General features: G+C 34.6%; 1 protein-coding gene across 1 annotated transcript in view; it reads left to right on the forward strand.

Annotated features, from left to right (window-relative positions):
- Positions 1-2,826: 2,826 nt before the first annotated feature.
- The window catches only part of TMEM232 (transmembrane protein 232), a gene marked incomplete at its 3' end in the record, with an annotated part of 259,907 nt that continues 243,390 nt past the window's right edge, over positions 2,827-19,343 (forward strand). The window contains exon 1 of the mRNA XM_081281364.1: positions 2,827-2,926. The remainder of the gene's footprint in view (positions 2,927-19,343) is intronic.

The raw sequence follows: 19,343 nt of genomic DNA on the forward strand, positions 1-19,343 counted from the left end.
AGGTTAGGATGATATTGACATGATATTTTTCTAATTTGCTAATTTAACAGCCATTTCAAGATTTAAAAATTTGGAACTCGAGTAACAGATTTGAGTTTTTAAAACTTCACTGTGGTTGACAAAGGGAGAGGGGAAGAAACAACTTTGCTATTATTTATTTATTTTCTTTGTTTTGTTTTGTTTTGTGGTGCTAGAGATTAAACCTACGGCCTTATGCATATGAGGCAAGCACTCTACCAACTGTGCTATATCCCTATCCCCTATTTTATTTTTCTTAAAAAGTTTCTAAGTATTTTAGGTTTTACTTTAGTCTTAACAGGTCTCATATTGGCTAAATATCTTGAACCCTAGGGTTACACCAAGATTAGCTTACCATTATTATTTCTTATTTTAAGTTTAGTTTCTCTAAAATTTATTCTTACTATGGTATGAGATAGTACTTGAATTTTTTTTTCTAAATTGTGCTCAAATGCCACCATTTTCTCCATTTAATTAAAATGGCAACATTATCACACACAGTTTTTTTAAAACATATTTTTCTGTATTCTCTTTTATTCTACTGATAATATAAAACTTAAAAGGTTTTCACACAGGCAGGAGTGGTGGTGCACACCTGTAATCTCAGCTACCTGGGAGCCTGAGGCAGAAGGATTGCAAGTTCAAGGCCAGCCTGGGCAATGAAATGAGATCCCATCTCAAAATAGACTAAAGAGGGCTGGGGTTGTAGCTCAGTGGTATTGTGCTTGTTTAGCATGTATAAGTTTCTGGAATCAATCCCCAACCTCCATTATTGGAAAAAAAATTCTCAGTAAGTTTTACTATGTAGTAAGCGAAACTGTCCTACCCTTGATTCTGTTTCATAACTTTGTTGTCTACCATGCCATTTACTATTCTAAGTGAGCTTTAAAACATTTCATTTTTTACCTCTACTTTCCTAACACACACACACACACACACACACACACACACACACACAAACACACCCCACACGTGGATACTTTGGGATTTGAAATGTATTCACATAAAATTTATATAGTAACCTTAAGAGTTTCGGTTTTACAGTATTCTATGAAATGTTTCCTCTGATGATTCTATTTGCTGAGGCCTGCATATGCCCTAAGTGTTCTCATTAAAAAAAACAAATAATATATTTCTAGTTGTTGAAATCTCTCATTTTAGTGTATATAGAGTAAGTTTAGGATTGAACTTAATGCCTTCCCTCATAATAAAGGCACTCCTTAATAAAGGCACTCCTTTATTTCTATCCTTCATGAATATCTCCACTCCTTTCTCACACTTTATTATTTTAACCTTCATTTAAAAAGTTGTAAACATATCATCCTTTTCAATTACGCCCCCATCATGGGTAAATTAATTATTTAGGTGTATCTGGTTTCATGGCTGAAGAGCAGTTCTTTCCAGTCTCAGCTTCTACATTTTTGAATGTTTAATTTTGCTTAAATTCTAAGAGATTTATTTTGAATGGTTTAAAACATCGAAGGAGTGATGGCAGTATTTGTGAATGCTTCTATTTACATATACATTCCTTTGTCTTCTTAGTAAAATCATTCATACGCTATTGTGTTCTCTAAATGCACTGTAAACTCAACTTATTTTATATTATAAAGTAGAGTTTTTTCCCAAATTATTCTATTCTTTTGTGAGTAGCCTGGTTATCTGTCTGTCTGTTTTATGTTTTTAATATTTCCTCTAGATGTCTTGAAATTAACACAAAAACCTCACCAGCTTGTTTTGTAGGTGCCTTCGTCTTCCACATTTGCTTTATTTGGAATATGACAAACATCTTGATTTTCTGCCTCATGTCTTTTGCTGTTGTTGCTGTTCAGAGCAAACATTTTCTTTGCCTACTAATTTTTTGACGTTATTCATTTTTTTCTACCTTTTTGAAACACATTCTATGTGGTTTGGCATTCTACAATTTGCTCTCTGGGATAGATCTTTCACAGTTTTCTCAGTTTCACTGTTTTTAGTCACTCTCAATTTAGTGATCTAATAGCAAGGATGTTTTTGCAGAAAAGATGGGAATCAGATATTATAAATTGTTTTAAATACCACAACCTCCTGAAAAACAAACACACAAAAACCAAAAAAAATACTTCCTTGGTGCTTAATATCAACGGAAAAATATAATTCAAGATCGATCTACTTCTATTTCACACTAGCTAAATTCCTTTTTGAAGTTCTTAAATTTTTTTAAGGCAATTTATTTCACAGGACAATCTCTGTAAGTTAGCTTTGAATTTCATCAGAAATGCACTTTCCCATTTTGCCATATGTTAAAACACTTGTAAACATTTAAAGAACATACAAAGTTACTCCTCCGTTAGTAGGCATAGGAATTTTATAAGAATTTAAATTAGATTTTTTGCGGGGGTGGATGCTTTTTTTAAAGGCACTCTTTTGAGTTTAAATTCGCCCCCTTGTGGTTAGTTTATAGCAGAACACCTTGGCTGCTTTGTTTACCCACTGTCCAGTGCCAGACACAGGAGGTTCCAGATTTTCTATACAAAAGAAACTTAAAAGCAGAAACTTCATTTGAAGTCACAGCTATGTTGTTTTTATTTCCAAATTTAAATTGGGGCGGGAGCAGTCTTTCAAGGAGGCCTTAAGACCCCAGGAATCACTAAGGCACTGCAAGCCAGTTCCTGTAGGTGCTGGCCGGATGTAGTCCAAAGTAGGTACCGTGTTTGAATAGACTCGTTATTATGTGCTTTATTGTTGTATTTTTAAAGCCTTTCATTCACGTTGCATTTATTGTTCCGAAACTGAACACAGATATGGTGGAAGTGGGGAAGAGCCGGTGGAATTTCACTTACGCGTCCTGATTGGCTAAGTTCTGAGGGACGCGGACTCCCTCAGCGTCCTTAGCAACCAGCTCTGCTTCCCAGAGGCCTTGAGCGCGGTGGTGAGTAACTGTTTCGTCCTACTTCTGATGACTTGGGAGCTCAGGATGTTGCCCATGCACAACCTGGAGCAACCAGGAGTCTCAGCAAGATCCACACTTGGGGCCACTGAGTCTGCTTTTTTAGTGTCGCTTACTTCTGGCTGTTGGAAGAGACACTTTATGCCCTCAGGCAGGCTCACCACTCCAGCAGCATCCCCTCAGATTAAGAATGTTAGCCTGTCCCAGGTCTATCCTGGAACAGCCACCGGAACATTTGATAGGGGAAGCGTTTTCCTGGGGAGACTAGGAACTTTCTTACTGCTGTGAATGGAGAAATTCGTTTAATTGCCTCTGCACTCCCTTTTTCAGGGGCACCATAAATCAGAAGCCAGCTTGCCTCTCTCATCAGTAGTTGCTAAAATTGCACCTTGCACTTGCACATTTTTCTTTTTTTTTTTTTTGTAATTTTTTGGACTTAAAAAAAAGTCAAAAGCTGGAGTGCAGAGTGTGTGTGTGTGTGTGTGTGTGTGTGTGAGAGAGAGAGAGAGAGAGAGAGAGAGAGAGAGAGAGAGAGAGAGAAAAGGATTTTTAAAAGCATTTAAATTTGAGAAGAAAGTCCTGGTTATACACTAAGAAATTTTTCTAGGAAGGGGTAAAGACTGGTGTGAGTCTCTAATTTACCTTATCTCAGCAGTGGTCTGAATAGATTTTATCATTTTTTAGTGATATTCAGTCAAATTACCCTTTGCTCTTTAGATTTATAGTTCAAATTTTGTATTCTCAAATGTATGTTACCTTTCTAAAGGCTTTAATATACTTTTAATATGATCTAGTTTTCAAAAATTGTTTGTCTTTTAAAGTGTACATTTTAAAACTTGTTTAAATAGGACATTTCAAAACATACCAGGGATTAATATTTAAAACTTTTTAAAAATTATGGGTCATGCTAGTTTGTAAATGAACTGCCAAGTAACCCCCCAGTAAGCTTGTGGTAGCCATTTCATGAGCTTGAGTACTTATTTTTAAAGTATACACATTCTTTGTTTTGATATCCCATAGAAATCTTTAGGTTCAAGGTAAGTACCAGATTTTATTTTACTAAGAACTATTCTGCATGAATCTTCTGATCTTTACCAGTAATTCATATCCTTACTGAACATCTGACTGGTTTTCAGAATCTTTCATTGTTATGATGAATTTGGTAAATGTTCTCAATTCTTAAAGTTCATTGTCTATCTAGAGCTTCTAGTGAAGAGTCCGGTCATGACAAGTGCTCTCAATATCTTTTTTCCAAAAAATGTGTCACATGTATGATTCCGGGAAATGATGTTCAAAAAGGCTCCTCTAGTGAATAAATTTGGGAAAAACTATCATGTTGCTCATCAAGGAGTTTTACAATGCATTTGAACATATTAAAAAATTGGAGAGGTCTTATAGTATGCCAGGTCTGAATTTTGCCTACTTCAAGGTTTCCCAAACTTATTTAACAATTAAATGCTTTTTTGAAGTAATTTCATCCCAAAGGCTACTTTATTTCACATTTTGGGAATTACTGTACTCTTTATCTTTGCTTATATTTCTTATAAAACCAAATAAATAATTTATTTATTTGAACTATAAATTATTTATTTACTTGGTTTTATAAGAAATATGAGGATATAAATATCCTAACATGTTTCCTGTTTATTCACTATAATTCCAAAGAAAATAATACTTTAAAACCACATTAATAGATTATTTTATTCTTATATGCATTGCATTTCAACAGTTATATAATAAATCACTTGCTAAATCTGTATTGTTAGTTTTACTAGCTTTTTTGATACATCATACATTTTTTTGTTGAAACCTTAATTTTAACATCATGATATTTAGTATATAGTAAATGTATTATAACTATTTGGTGAATTAGTAAGTAAATAATCATTGATTTTCCTTTTAGAGAATGCCTTTTGCAGAAGTCCAGTTAAATGATTCTAATAGTAGTCTTCCAGAAGATTGATGAGAACCTGAACTCAGGCAGTGTCCATTAAGTGGAGGTAGATTTGTAATGTAGGTCAGGTAGGATTTGATTACTGATAGTTTGGGGCAGTTACAGAAAGCATGGATTTACACTTAACTAAAATTCCTAGTTTGTAAGGTTTTGTGTTCATACTAACTGAGATTTAAAAAAAAATACTAGTTTAAGAGCAGTGTTTGTGGGATTGGAGTGGGGAACTAATAAGTTAAATATGGTTTTGAAAGTACTTGTCTTTGAATTGATGACCTGAATTCCACAGAGAAAACAAATACAGAGCTCAGGATAAGTCAAGACCCAGGAGTCATTGGTCTACAATGTAGCCGACAATGAGGGAATGGGTAGTATCAACTGCAAAGAGGTGAGAGCCTGAAAATTGAACTTTGGCTACAGGGTTGACAGGTATATCAAACAATATAATGTATGTGAAAGCAATCTAAATAGTGACCTGAAGAATAGGTTTGAATTAGGCTTTCAGAAAGATAAGAAACATCCTAGGATTGAATGTAATAGCAAGAAACTCAACTCCAGTAGCTTAAACAAACAGGTATTTACATAAAACAGTAGGAATCTCAGAGGTTGTGAGGTAGGTTTCTAATATCCTCAGTGTCCCAACGTGTTTATATATGATTTCATCTTCCTGATCATCTAAAGATAGAACACAGCTGTTTGATGTTTCTCTTGTGTCTATCATCCATGGAGATGGAAGAAGTAGGAAGGAACAAAGAAGAAGGTGCCGCACCATTATGGGAAAACAAACTTTTCCCTACTTAGTAGACTTCAGTTAGAACTTCTAGTTGCAAAGGAAGCTTTAACTAATGTGGTTTTTGGCCAAGGACATTGCCTCAACAAACAAAATTAGAATTATTTTAATAAAACAGAAAATGAATATTGAATAGGAAGCCAGGGATACCTGTCAGAAGGGGGATAGATGATAACTTACATGGGGAAAACTGTGAAAAAAAAGCATCATGTGAGGTGCTTCCCTCTGCCATGCTTCTGCCATGATGTTCTGCCTCACTTGCAGCCCCAAAGAATGGGAGCCTGCTGTCTGTGGACTGAGACCTCTGAAACTGTGAGCCCTTAAACTTTTCATCTACAATTGTTTTGGTTGGTTCCTTCTAGACACATCTGTGAGAAATCTGACTGAAACATCAGCCTTCAGGATGATTCCCAAATAATCGTTAGTTCTTGCCAGGTATTCATACTTTTGCAGTCCCTACTCCTATTGATTGATGACAGTCTGGATGACCAACACAATGTGGTGGCAGTAAGTTTAAGTGACAAAGTCTTTGCAAGGCTGGATATGAAAGTTTTCATTTTGGTTTCTTGGTTAATCCTGTTTGTGGGGAGCCAGCCTCTGTGAGAGCACTCAACTAGCACGGAGGAGAACACCAGGGAAAGAGGAACTGAGGCTTCTCCCCATCACTCATCATCCACTTGCCAGCCATGAAAGTGGACTTCAAACCCCACTCAAATGTAGGTGACCAAGACCTTTAGTTAACATCAGAATGAAGCTGCAACTGCCCTTTGTGTGTAACTTCATGAGAAGAATGGATCCAGGACTGCCCAGTCAGTCTGCTAACAGATTCCTGATCCAGAGAAACCATGAGAATAACAAATGATTATAGTTGATTTAAGGCACTAAGTTTTGGAATGATTTATTGTACAAAATAAATAAGTAATACAGTAGCTGAACTTATTGCGAGTTTCACTATTTTCCCAAAGATTCAGAGATGTCATAAGAAGGAGGTTTCATTTAATATTTATATCTTTCATGTGTTCCTGCTTCTCTCATCTTTTCATTTCCTTTTCACCCTATTCCTAAACTTATGCAACCTCCCACTCACCCTCTAGCCTTGATAGGGAATGACAGCTCTGTTGTAGCTGCCTCTTCTTGGCTTGCTTTTCCTTAACTACCTTGGAATTCTGTGTTTCTCATCTCATTTTAAACTATGTATTTCTTAGAGCTGCAGTATACAGAACAGATAAAAATGCAGCTGCTCTGGTTGAACAGCTGGGGAAACAGACCCACCTACCTTTCCTTCCAAACACTAATAAACACAGACATACACCAATGCACACACAATCCACAAACTCACACAAGTGATAGTTTATGAACCATCTCTATGGAATTCAGTTTGAAATTAAAAATTCTAGATCAGCATTTCTCAAGGTGGGAGAGCTTATACTATTATCATCTTGAGAGCAACAATCTCCATCATGAAGTACTCTCCAAGAACTGGGGAATATATTTGGCAACTCAGGACACTGATTGTCCTTCACAAAATTAGACATTATGACAAACAGAAGCACCTGCATTCATTTCCAGATGTCACCAAGCAGGTGGTACTATCTCTGGTGATAAGAATCACTCCTTAAACCACACACAAAAAATATGCTTTTGTGGCATCCAGATTATTAGAGAACTGAAAGGACAATATTTTATTGCTGTCACACAAAATTGATTTTTGTTTGTTGTAATGTCATATATTTATATTGAACATAAGAGACTGCCCCATGAAACTCTTTATTATTCTTACCTTGAAGAGGTTATTCATTGTATTATATTCTATCTTCTTTATTATGGCTTTGGGAGAAATGTCATGTAACTTAATCAGAAATAACTGCTTCTCCTGCAGCTCATTTGTTTTTAAGCTCATAGACATGGTAAACTGTGGTATCGAACGTTATTTTAAGAGAAATTTGTAGTGCACTTCTGGCAAGTAAGTAAGTAGGATTTTATGGCAAAAATGTTATGTATTCATTTCACTCTACTTTTTAAAAATATTTATTTAGTTGTAGATGAACACACAGTATCATTATTTATTTTTATGTAGTGCTGAGGATTGAACCCAGTGCCTCATACATGTGAGGCAAGCACTTTACCACTGAGCTACAGCCTCAGCCCCTCACTCTACTTTTGCCTTGCTTTCTTATCCTATTTTACTCTCTTGCCTATGTTTTTGCTAATTTAGAAATTCAATTTTCCACTGTATTTGTTTTTGAACCTCATCTTAAAGACGTTAATAAATGACAATGCATCAACAATTGAGCATGCATTAATGCAGAGTGGCGTGGTAATAGTAGGAAGTGAAATGGAGCACAAAACACTGAGTCTGGATTGTGGTTCAGAAAAGTTGTGATTTTATCTGAAGCAATTTGGAATAAATAAATTTAGGTGAAAGCAAGCTGTTTTATGTAGAGAGATTGGTCCAAATGTTAATTTGGATAAAAATGAATATAGAAAAGGGAAAACTAATAAGCTTAGAGACTGGCACCAAAATAACTTAAACAATGTACTGTGAACATGGAATTTCACATGAACCATGACCCATTCTTAGTCTTTCCCCAAGCTCAATTTGAGGTAAGCTCCACTATGTGCCAATGTGACCAAGTAAATGGGAGTCCCTCTTCCCTAAACTCCCAGTCAAGGGTTACTGCATCCTGCTAAGAAGGGCATTTCGCCAGCATTTCTAATCCATTCTAGCTCCAGATCAAAGAAGCTAAATTCCTGGTGTTGTGGTTGGGACTTTCTTCCTCTACTCAGTGCACATCCAGGGGAAGGAGGTGCTTCATTCTGTTAAGCCAGTAAAGAATATCAGTGTCTCCATTTCCCTAACTCCAGCTCATTAAAAAACAGATGTTTTATACCAGAAGAGGCAAACCAAGAAGGCCTGCCCTGCTTAGCTCCTGGAGTAATGGCTTGGAGGCTTTGCCCAGTAGGAAAAGAGAGCAATGAAACTTTCCAAAGGAATTAATTTTATTTGATTTGGTGTCTAAGCTTAATGCCTTTCTAGATAATAACAGCTCTTTAAAAAATTTTTGTTTGTTTGTTTGTTTATTTTTATGTGGTGTTGAGGATCAAACCCAGTGCCTCACATGTGCTAGGCAAGAGCTCTACCACAGAGCTACAACTACAGCCCAACAGCTTTTCTTAATTATGAACAACAAACTCAATCATAAGTCATCTAGTTCACCAGAGAGGATCATGAGAAGGGACAGCTAAGAAAAGTCCTTCTAGAATCAGAAAAAAAAACTCAAAAACTGGCCTCAAATCTACCTCTGTAAGAATTTAATTGGATCAGACTGTTGAGCAATTTATGCTGTAGGGCATTTTTAAAAGCAATAGAGTGGTCAGCTGATATTTACTGGACCCTATTGGATGGATGTAATACAGAATGAAGCACACAGTGTAACAGAGAATAAGGGAAGATAGTCAAATGATAGACAAAGGGAGTGTCAAATCCACTGTTATCCCATACCACTGTGTTTGCCTAAGGCTGCACCATCTGATGAATGGTATCAAAGTCTTCACACTGTGGCAGAATAAATGTACTGAAATAGCCTATCCAAGTCACAAACAAGTGAACAATGAACTCCAGACATGGAGAGAAAGAATGTGTATCCAGAATTGCTACAATATATTTCCTCAAATAATCAGTTTTCAACAAAATATGAGACATACAAAGAAGCTGGGAAGTGTGACACATACATGGAAGGGGCTCAGGGAAAGCTTTCTACGATATGGAGCAGGTGTAGAATTAACAGATAAAACTACTGATTATCCATTATCAATATGTTCAGAGAACTGTATGAAAACACGTTCAAAGAGATATAAGATGATATGAAGATAATGTCTCATCAAATAGAAAATACAAATAAAGAAAAAAGATATAAATTTACACATCCACACAAAACAAATGAAAATTATGGAGTTGAAAGGCTAAACACCAAATTGAAAAAAAATTAGGAAGGCTCAACAGCAGATTTTAACTAGCTGACTAAAGAATCAGTGCACCTGAAGATAGATTCATAGAGATGATGTGGTACAAAGAAGAGGGAAAAAATGGAGACAAATGAAAATAAAACAGAACCTCTTTCGGAATGTGGGATACCTTTCAGCACACCAATATTCATCCAATGAGAATACTGGAAAGGAAGAGAAAGAAACTGAAAAAATACACAAAGAGATAGTAATGGCTGAAAACTGCAAATTTGCTGAAAATATATATCTTCACATTCAAGATGCTCAGTGAACTCCATCAGGATAAATACAAAAGGTGTCTCATTCACAGCTATCATAGTAAAAATACAGATAACTAACCACAAAGAGAAAGCTTGGAAAACAGCAAACAAAACAAAACAAACAAACAAAAAAAAAAACTCTCTTATCACGTACAAGGAAACTCAGATTAACAGTTTACTTTTCTGAGGAACAACTGAGGCCAGAAGACAGTGGGAGGACATATTCAAAGTGCTAAAAGAAACAAAAGGAAAAACAGAATCTTATAATCCAGAAAAACTTTTCAAAATTGAGATTAAAATAAGAAATTCCAAAATAAATAAAGACTAAGAGAAGTTGTCTTACAAGAAATACTCTGGTATTAGCCTCTTTTTGGCTTGCAGTAACTTATATTTGCTAAGCGAACTCTTGTTATTGAGCCACAGTAACTCCAGAATTGCTTCTCCTCAACATCATTCCAAAACTTGATATTTTTTATTTTTTTGCCTCAAGATGCATTCTGTTTTGAAAATTATAATAACCACAATATTCCTAGTATAGATACAGTTCTTAATGATATATCTGAAAGCCTTGCAGGCAGATTTTGGTATTTAGAATTCTTCTGATTTTTAGCAAGGTAATGCAGAACATCCCCCGTGGAGACTGTAGGAAAACACTCTGTGATCAAATACATTAATCATTTGTAACAAAGTCTATGCAAATTCACACTGTTGGGTAAATAACCATATATAATCATATTATTTCAGATTTTTATATAGAAATGAACTGGCAAATTAAATTGTGAGATAATTATAGCTCATAAAATTTCTGATATTTCTTAGTTCTATGAAAAACATTCAGTAAAACTCTAAACACATATGGGTTCAAACTAAGATAAAGACTTGTACATATTACAGGACAAACTTTTATTGATACCTTAGGTCATTTGAGGACATTGGGCAACAGGACACATCAGTTCTGCCATCCTTTTACTAAGGCAGAATCTGAACATCCTGTGATCAGATAGCAACAGAATCACCAATTAATAAGTCAGCATTTTGATAGCTGACCTTTTACAAGATGGCTTTCAGAATCATGGGCCATTATCATAGGCTTCTAAGCAATTTCACTTTAATTTAGTCATTGGATTTAATCTCTTGCTCATTGAAAAATGCACTTTGCTCAAGGCTTATGTTTTCATCACATAATTTTCTCCACAGTGCAAATATTTCTTTTGTTTATTTGCCCATTTTTACCATATCATCATCTCTGCCGTCCTTATTTGTACACCTTTCAGCCATTTCTCCATCATTCAACAAAAGCAGAGCAATCACATCATTTTCAGACGGGGGATATTTTAGAATTTCTTTTATTGGTGTATTATAGTTATACATAATATTGAGGTTCATATTGACAATCATACAAATATGGAGTATGTTGTGTTCCAAGTCTCCAATACTTCCTCTTTCCTTGACCCTTCCTCTGTTCCCTTTCCTCTATTTTACTGGTCTGTCTTCTATTTATTTATAGTTATTTTTGATTAGTGCACCATAGATACACATAAAGGTTAAACTCACTGTGGTATATTCATATATGTACCTAGGATAGTAGGGTCAGGGTCAGTTTCCCACTGGTCCTCTCTTCCTATCCATCCTTCCTCTTCCTCAATCCCCTTCTTCTACTCCACTGATCTCTATTAACATAAGATCCCTCTTTACCCTCCCTTATTTTGGTCAGGCTTCCACATATGAGAGAAATGATTTAACCCTTGACTTTCCGAGTCTGCGTAACTTTAGTTAGCATGATTTTCTCCACTTCCATCCATTTACCTGCAGACACTATAATTTCATTCTTTATGGCTGAGTAAAACTTCATTGTGTATATATACCACATTTTCTTTATCCATTCATATATTAATGGGCATCTGGGCTGATTCTACTACTTGGCTATTATGAACTGTGCTGCTATAAATATCTATGTGGTTATATCACTATAGTATCCTGATTTTAGTTCTTTTGGTTAAATTCCCAGAACTGGGATAGCTGAGGAATATGGTGGTTCCATTTCTTGTTTTTTGAGGAATCTTCATACAGTTTTTTCAGAGTGATTTTCAGTCCTACCAACAATGTACAAGTATACCTTTTCCCTCACATCTTTACCAATATTTATTATTCTTTGTATTCTTGATAATTGCCATTGTAACTGGAGTGAGATGAAATATCAGTGCACTTTTGATTTGTACTTCTCTGATTGCTAGAGATGTTGAAGATTTTTTTATATTTGCTGGCCATTTGTATTTCTTCTTTTGAGAAGTGTCTTTTTAGTTCTTTTGCCATTTATTAACTGTTTTTTCTTTGTATTAATTTTTTTAGTTCTTTATATATTTTGAGTATTAATCCTCTGTTGGAGAAGCAAGTGGCAAATATCTAAGAGGGGATAATTTTTTAATATCATTGTTCTCTATACTTTTGTCTGATAGATTTTGGCTTGAGTTAAGAGGCTTATTACATAATTTCTTCTCATTAAGAGCACAAAAATCTACCCAAAATTTCATATGTTGGTTCATTTTAAATCATCACTGAAGGCCAAATATTGCATTAATCAATACAAATTAGAGCACTAGCAACTGGGTAAATGGCAACCAGACTGAATCATTCAGATCTTGAATTCTTGGATTTCTGTTAACTGTAGCTAGCCCACAGAAAGGAAAAGTTTACGCTTTTATTTATAGAACATAAAATTCCATGGCCACATGTCTTTGTCATTGATGTTACATTGAATATACACATGTGGTATGTGGGGCAAATGCTGAAAATATTAATTTTTACAAGTTGTTCAGGAGGGAATACAGAGAGAAATTGTCTACAAAGAATAAATATTAGTTTTCTTCTAACCCACATGGCCTGTATGACTGCTTGTGTCTAGTATGAAGTAGTCATTTAACTATGAAGGCGGTATTTCTCCAGTTGCCCATACTTCCTTCCTTAGCTAGTGACACTTAGGCAGGTTATGTATATCAGTCACATACAATTACTGCCACATTTACTCTGTGGTGTTGTACTCTAAGCACAGTCAACCAGTTCTTAATGTCCTTAAAATTTGTGGGCTTCCTTTCTTACATGATGGTAATGTTCTTCTAGAACATAGTATCAGTATAAAACTTTCATCAGGTCTAGGACTCAGGTTTTCAACAAACATCACCTTAGAAGATTCATCACCATACTTTTCAGCAGAATTATATTTCACAAAGTTATTCAGATCTTTTACACCTTGAAGCTTCTTAAATTTCTGTAGCCTGTTTTCTGAATATTCACACTGATATCCAGTGCTCAGTTTTTGTGGCCAATTCTATTTTGTTTAGTGAGCTGCAAAATTCATTTCCCCTATTAAGACAGTTTTGTATTGTTTCATATTTTCATTGGTCATTTGCATTTTTTTCATAGCTTTGCTTGTTTTTCTTAGTTGTTTCAATACAAAAATTTGTCTGTCTTCAGCTTAGGAGAATCTTCTTCATTCTTTTAACCACTGTCTTTTCTCTAATGATCCTCTGCTGTTTCAGGAATGACCTGAATACTTTGATTTCAGCATACTTAAATCACAAAAACAAGAACAAAAGACCTTTATATTATTTGATACATTTAGACTGAAAGAATTCTATTTTTATAAATTTTATATTTTAGGTCAAAGACAAAGTTAGATAAACATTTATCATTAGGTAAATATATTTACATTCTTTGAGGTTAGCAAAAAATAGACAAACAACTCAAGACAGAGATATAAAATGTTATATCTAAATTTAAATTTTATTATCCTCTGGCTTTTGACATATATTTACAGAATGTGATAGTGGTCAGTTTTTTCTCTATTTTTCTCTTCAAGTTACCTGTTGTTTTGACACGAAATTCAGTATCTTATAATGTGATAATGTTGCTTTACAGATTAATCCTTTTTTTCTGGAATACAATTTCTTAAGGGAAGGCACATATTTTAAATACTTCTGTTTCTCTCAAATATAGTAGTCTCAAACATCATTAGCTCTTTCATTTTGTCAACCAAATTGAATTTTCTAAATAACAACTACTTAAAATGAATAATGTGGATACTATTTCGTTATACTAAATACAAAATGATTAAAAATAATCTTTTACTTCTGGCTGGGGGGTTTATTTATATTGTATATTGAAGATTGCAAATAAATAAAAAATATTTGCCTACGTAAACCCAACAATTCATGGACAATTACATCCATTTTTGTGATTTCTTCCCAAACTATTCATCACATTAGCAGTTTGCATCAAAGCCAAATGGCTTCCTGTGGTGAGTAAAAGAGATTTAAGATACTTAACTATGTGTGTCAGAACAAGGCTTTATCATTTTAGTATCAGTTTGTAGTGATTTTCCTGAATAAATGAGTAAATAAGTTATTGATAGGAGATAAATAGAAGTAGTTCCTATTTAAACTTTAATGATGCTTTTTAATTCATTTCCTCATTGTTCAAGTCTCCCTAAATCATCTGTAAAGGCTTTTGTTTTTAGTATTTTGAATAGTTTATATTAATAATGTTATTTTATATTAATAATGAATTATATTTATACTTATTTTTTATGGAAAAAGTTGCAAATTATTTTATAAAGTTAAGATGCATATAGTAGTTATAAATCACAGTTGATGGACTAGAACATTTCTATACTTTCTTTAGTTAACTACACATGTTCCAAGCCTCTGTTGGATAGTCATCTCAGTTTGTTTTAGGTCTGGCCCTCTCCCAGAGTTGTAAAAAGGTCCTGGGTGCTTACACAATATTGGAGAGGCAACTCTGGTCATCGGGTCCTTGTTATACCTACAGGGTCCCCTTTGGTTTTGTCACCTTTTCTGGTTACAGTTAGGTCAGGAAAGGATCTGGGTGTTTCTCTTATGCTATGGGGAGCAAGCTCTCAAGGCACAGTGCCTACATATTTTTTTTCTGAGATAGTATCTTTCCCAAGAATGCCATTATAACAGAGGGAATGGCTCTGAATGACCTCTGCTGTCTTCCAGTCTCAAGAGACATTTATTTCTTCACAATTCCAGAAGTTTTTCCCTCTTCACATGGCCCACAGTGTCATCACTTTAAAATGAACTTGGTTATGTTTTTGTTGTTTTTATAAGCCAGTGATTTAAGGTAGTTTCAGCTTTCTGTCTCCGAGAAATTCAGACAAGAAAGGAAGAAAGCCTTCATTTATCTATCTACATAGATATCTATGTGTCTGTCTACCTAGATGTCCATGTAAAAATGAAATTTACCCTCACTTTCTGCTGTATGAGAACTCATTTTTGGATAAATTAAAGACTCAAATGTGAAAGACAAAACTATTAAACATTGTGTAATATATACTTGATCTTAGACTAGAAGAATGCAAACTATGAAGAGAGAAGAGTTATTAAACAAAATATACAAAGCTTCCAACTTGAGAGGCACCAGTGACATGCCATCACTTATATTTCTCTTTTAAATATTAAACATTTTAAGATTAAACTATTTCTATAAGGAACATGGTTTTATATTATTTCACTTTTTTCTTCACATCACTGTTGTGATTTAGTTCCCAATTGTTATTTTTTTAATTTATTTTTTGGAGGGGGTATTGAGGATTGAACTCTGGGGTGCACTTGACCACTGAGCCACATCCCCAGCCCTATTTTGAATTTTATTTAGAGAAAAGGTCTCACTGAGTTGCTTAGTGCCTTGCTGTTGCCAAGGCTGGCTTTGAACTCATGATCCTCCTGCTTCAGCCTCCGAGCCCCTGGGATTATAGGCGTCTGGCCCAATAGGTATTTTTAATATAATTATAGGACCCCCAGATGGGTGAAATAATCCAATTTCCAACATATTCTTTTTTATGTAAAAGGCTTGTAATTAAGACTTATAACTGATATGTAGCTTAATTTTACAATGGCAAATAAGATAATTAGCTATTTTAAACAACAATAGACATAAATATAAACCATACATTCAAATGCTATGCTCCAGCCATCTGGATAATTCTACTCAGAATCTGGTTTTTATTTTATTGGCACTAGAAATATACCAAAGGGTCTGAGACAAAGGGAAATGGCTGGATAAGAAGGAAATGATCGAGAGGCTCATGTTTGGGAAAGTTACTCTGGTAGTTATTCGAAAGATGATAGAGGAACAGTGGTCAAAAACAGACCCAAAGACAAGAAGTTATTGTGTTCATCTAGGACAAAGATAATTGCATTCTGACTTAAAAGAATGGCAGACGGGATGAAAAGGAGACTTGATGAACACAGCTCCTTTGGAAGATGAAAATCAATGGCTCACAGTGACCAATAGCGCTTCCCTAATGAGTTGATGTTACATGAGCCTGTGAATAACCTGAAATAAGATGAGCCCTACCAATGACAATGGAAGCAAGATTTAGATAGAAACTTGGTCTCATATGACTGTGAAGCTGCCAAATAGTGCTAAATTGTTTATTTGGGGACTTTTTTTAACATTAAAGAGAAATACACTTTCATCTTACTTGAGCTATTGTTATTTTCTATTAGATATTACAAAACCTAGTACAACATATTCTTTTATAATTTTATTTTATTGAGGTGAAAGTTGTATATAGTGAAGTACACAAATTTCTGTTGTACAATTCAATATGTGTTTTGGTTATCTATTTCTGGTAGCAAGACATTCTAAAATGTAGTGGCTTAAAACCATAATTTATTTGACTTTCATGAGTTAATTGTACTGGATAATTTTCATTTGTGGTCTCTTCAATGGTTTCCGGTATATATCAGCTAAAGACCTGACCAGATTGGACATTGTTTTAGTCAGCTTTTTCACTGCTGTGGTTAAAAGGACCTGACCAGAACAATTGTAGAGGATGAAAAGTTGATTTGAGGGCTCACAGTTTCAGAGGTCGTAGTCCATATTAGGTTAGCTCCGTTCCTCAGGGCTCGAGATGAGGGAGAACATCATGTAGAAGAGTGTGGAAGAGGAAAGCTGCTCACGTGGTGACCAGAAAGGAGAGAGAGAGAGAGAGAGAGAGAGAGAGAGAGAGAGAGAGAGAGAGAGAGAGAGAGAGAGAGATGCCACTGGCCAGATACAAATATATACGAGAAAGCCACAGCCCAATTAATTACTTCCTCCAGCCATATCCCACCTGCCTCGAGTTACCACTCAGGGATTTATTCACTCATTAGGTTAAGGCTATAACCTAATCATTCCTCCTCCAAACCTTTTGGCATTGTCTCACATGTGAGCTTTTGGGGGACACCTCACATGCAAACCATAAGAGAGGGTACACATACTTTTGTCTTTGGTTTCTTTCACTCACCTAATACTTTTTAGATATGCATGTTGTCACATGTAGCAGTATTTATTCTTTATTGTGAGTAAATAATAGAAGAAGAATAAAAATATGAGAATCCTATCATATAAACATACTATGCCAATATTTATTCATTCTCCTACTGATGAATGTTTAGGCTTTTCCAGATTAGAATTATTATGAATAACCCTGCTATAAACATTTTTGTTCAAGTTTTTTGGGACAATGCTTTAATTTCTTTTGAAATAAAATTTCTGGGTCATGGGGTGGGCATATGATTATCTTTCAAAGGCACAAATAGGTATCCTATTTGTGGAAAGTGGGTATACCTTATTTCCAATCCCAGTAGCAATATTTGAGAGTTCTATTGTTCCACACCTCACAAAGCTTGGTATTGTTCAAGTTTTTTAAAAATACTCACCTTTCTAGTAAGTGAGATAGAATTTCATTTTTCTTTTAATTTTCTTGAAGACTCATTGTTTTGAACTTATTGGCTTTGTTGGTCTCTCAAATTTTTCTGTGTATCATTGATAGCTGAATTTATAAAATTCTCTATATGTCTACATTTGGGGGATACATTTTCCTCCTTTCTTCTGTCAGCTAATTAATTTTTTGTTTGTCTTTGTTGCTAGGTAAATCTTTATCTGATATTTCCTTTGCAGTGCCACTTGGTACCTAATACATTTTTACCTGTAGTGCTGTTATTGTATTTTACTTGTATTTTTGATGTTGCCTTAGTATTTCCTTTTTGATCTACAGATGACTTAGAACAAGAATTTTTATTTCACGATATATGTAAGATTTAATTCTATCTTTTTGTTACACTTTTTTTTTAATTTATTTTTTTAAGAGAGAGTGAGAGAGGAGAGAGAGAGAGAGAGAGAGAGAGAGAGAGAGAGAGAGAGAGAGAGAGAGAGATTTTAATATTTATTTTTTAGTTTTCGGCGGACACAACATCTTTGTTGGTATGTGGTGCTGAGGATCGAACCCGGGCCGCACGCATGCCAGGCGAGCGCGCTACCGCTTGAGCCACATCCCCAGCCCTTTGTTACACTTTTCTAACTTAATTGTGTTTTGTCAGGAACTAATGTCATGTAGATTACTTATTTTTTGCAATTCATTTGAGACACATTTTCTAGGCTAGGGTGTGGTCAAGTTAAAAACTTATACTTGTGCACTTGGGAAGAATTTATGTTCTCTTATGTATGAATACATAATTCTTTGTATGTCCAACTGGTCAAATATGTGAATTATAATATTCAAATCTTCATCTTCTATACCTTACATGAATGCTTTGTCTTAGTTTTTGTTGTTGTTATTGCTGCCTCTTTGACCTATTAATAGTTAAGAAAATATAGCTCCTGTTTTACTAATTTATTTTCTTGAAGTCACACTGGCTAACTTCCTTTTCTTCAGCTATGTACACATCAGTTCAAGTCAGATTTTCATTTCTCTAGGGACTTAGCTTAAATTTTTTTTCCTTTACAATTTCTTGGATTTCACATTTGCTTCTTGTCTCACAGAGTTGATTTTAGAGATGGAAGCCAAAAGCCTATGCTAATTGCCATCTTCACTGGCACTGGAACCCATATAACAAATTTTCCTATATTAATTGTTCATCCAGAAATCTTTCTTTAATTGAATTAACCTACTTTTTGTGTGTGCACATTCTTCTGAGAGATTTCTGTGTAGACATTTTTCACATAAACATGCTATTTCTTCTTTCATATTTATACCTTTTGTATATTTCTCTGCTCTGTTTTTATTGGCTAAGATATTCACAACATTTTGAATAGTAATAATAATATGGTATCCCTGTTCTGTCCCTGTTTTTTATGATAAAGCTCCTAAAGCCTTATCATTAATAATTTTGTTTGTTTCAATTTTTCCTGCATATCTTCAATTAAAAATAAGGAAAACTCCTGTCTCTAGTTTGCAATGTTTTTGAGTCAAGAGTGGAAACTGAACTAAATTTTGCAGCTATGTTAATAGGTGAGCTTTCTCTATAATTTTTCTTTCTCATACCTCCCCAGATCTAGTAACCATGGGTGGTCAAAATTTTCTTTCTTTTTATATAAGGTGTGATAAAA

Source organism: Spermophilus citellus, assembly GCF_964194105.1.
Source record: "Spermophilus citellus genome assembly, chromosome: 1".
NCBI lineage: Eukaryota > Metazoa > Chordata > Mammalia > Rodentia > Sciuridae > Spermophilus > Spermophilus citellus.